This window comes from Littorina saxatilis, linkage group LG1, assembly GCF_037325665.1.
Source record: "Littorina saxatilis isolate snail1 linkage group LG1, US_GU_Lsax_2.0, whole genome shotgun sequence".
In the NCBI taxonomy this organism is placed as follows: Eukaryota; Metazoa; Mollusca; class Gastropoda; order Littorinimorpha; family Littorinidae; genus Littorina; species Littorina saxatilis.
Genome location: NC_090245.1, coordinates 86,231,448 through 86,233,947, shown reverse-complemented (window position 1 = coordinate 86,233,947; position 2,500 = coordinate 86,231,448). Strand labels below are relative to the sequence as shown.

Genomic DNA, 2,500 nt, shown 5'->3' with positions numbered 1-2,500 from the left:
ATTACAAACCATGCCACCAACAGCTTCCCTGCGGAGGATTCGAGCAGTGTCGTGCTGAAGAGGAATTTAAACCAGAACAGAAAAGATCGTTAACCTGCGCAATTTGACAACAGTGTAGGATAGAAGGTCAATTGAAGTGATGGGTGTGAAGCTGAAGCTTCGTATTGCAACCAAGTGGAAGTGTACAAAAGAACGTTGGATAGGATGGGGCGGACAATACAGAATTAAAATTTTAAAAGTCGAACGGGAACTATCGCAGTCAATTAAATATGAACACAAGAAAGGGAGGGTGGTACTTGGAGGAAGGCAATACGATATGAAAATCCACTAGCAGAGTCACTCGTTTGATTTAATCGATTCTTATCCTAGCATGCAGAGGGGGCCATGCAGTGAAGGGGAAAAGGAAGGCCGCAACATGAAGTAGGGAAAGCAAAGGTCTACAAGAATCGATGAGGGGAGATAATCCTAGGAACGGTGCAGCAGACGGCCTTCGTGAAGGACAGAATGCATTGACTCCTGGCCGGGGACTACGGGGTGTATGACCGGACACCGCATGAATGATTCTGCCAACGGAACAGCTTGGCGAAGGATGAAAAGTTCTGGAATCGGGACGGGGAGGGGAGGGAACGGGATGGGCGGGAATAGGGGTGAGCAGGCACATTCGTAACGAGGAGGAATGATATTTTGCTGATTCAGAAGTCAGGCGGAACTCCTTTGAGATCGAAGCAAGTATGCGGGTGGAGGGGGAGGGGGGTGGGGCGGGTGGAGGAGGAGGAGATTGAGGGAGGGGGGGGGGGAAGAAATTGTGACCAAAGAGCAGACAACCTTGCAGAACCGATCAAAACAATAAGCAGTGGTGGTGATGGGGACTAGTGCGGAGGGGGGAGAGGGGGGGGGGGGGGGGCGGTCTGAGAGATGAAGACTGCTGGAGGAGAATGACGGGAGATAAATAAAACCCTGACTGGACCAGCATATGGCTTTAGTGGAGGAAGACTTCTGGACGGGGACAGGAGGTCTATGACCGGACACAGCACGACATTGTTGTGTTTTTCTGCCAACGGGAAAGCTTGGCAAGCGATTGAAATTTAGGAAATCGGCGTGGGGGAAAGAGGGATGAATGGTGGGTGTGAGTGGGGGATAAAACTTTCACAAAATTGAAGAGCACAGATTTAAATAAAAACAAGTCGCGTAAGGCGAAATTACTACATTATTTAGTCAAGCTGTGGAACTCACAGAATGAAACTAAACGCACTGCATTTGTTCACAGTGACCGTAGTCCGCCGCTCGTGCAAAAGGCAGTGAAATTAACGAGCCTGTTTAGCGCGGTAGTGGTTTCGCTGTGCTGCATAGCACGCTTTTCTGTACCTCTCTTCGTTTTAACTGTTTGAGCGTGTTTTTAATCCAAACATATCATATCTATATGTTTTTGGAATCAGGAACCGACAAGGAAAAAAATGAAATTGTTTTTAAATCGATTTCGGAAATTTTATTTTAATCATAATTTGTATATTTTTAATTTTCAGAGCTTGTTTTTAATCCGAATATAACATATTCATATGTTTTTGGAATCAGAAAATGATGAAGAATAAGATGAACGTAATTTTGGATCATTTTATAAAAAAAAAATTTTAATTACAATTTTCAGATTTTTAATGACCAAAGTCATCAATTAATTTTTAAGCCTCCAAGCTGAAATGCAATACCGAAGTCCGGCCTTCGTCGAAGATTGCTTGGCCATAAGTTCAATCAATTTGATTGTCATCAGGCTGCGTACTGGCCACAACAGGCTCAATGCTCACATGAACCGAAAGTTCAAGCTGGCGCCATCACCAACCTGTGCCTGCGGTCAAGAAGACCAAACAGCGGAACACATCTTACAGCGATGTCCCTTACTAGATGAGGAACGAAAAGAAGTGTGGCCGTCACCAACTCCCTTGCAGACCAAACTATACGGCAGTCGACAGGAGTTGGAGAAAACGACAACATTTATCACCAGTGCTGGACTGATTGTGTAACCTCTGCGAACGCCAAGAAGAAGAAGAAGAAGAAGAATTTGATTGAAAAATGAGGGTGTGACAGTGCTGCCTCAACTTTTACAAAAAGCCGGATATGACGTCATTTATCGAAAAAATGAAAAAACGTCCGGGGATATCATACCCAGGAACTCTCATGTAAAATTTCACAAAGATCAGTCCAGTAGTTTACTCTGAATCGCTCTACACACACACACACGCACAGACAGACAGACACACACACACACACACACACACACACACACATACACCACAACCGTCGTCTAGATTCCCCCTCTATGTTAAAACATTTAGTCAAAACTTGACTAAATGTAAAAAGGAGGACTGCTGATGAGCAAAGGTATAAAGGAGTCGATAAAAAAAGGATGGGTGACTGGGGGCTGTGACCGGACACCGCATGCATGTTTCTGCCAGCGGTAAACCGAAACGCCTTTCACATCTGACTCTCCTCGTCATGCGACGTTTGT

The 2,500-nt window shown here is 45.1% G+C and overlaps 1 protein-coding gene across 1 annotated transcript in view; it reads right to left on the bottom strand.

Moving 5' to 3' along the window:
- Window positions 1–2,500, bottom strand: part of LOC138982670 (uncharacterized) — a 25,999-nt gene that overhangs the window by 22,689 nt on the left and 810 nt on the right. The gene's annotated exons all lie outside the window — the stretch shown is intronic.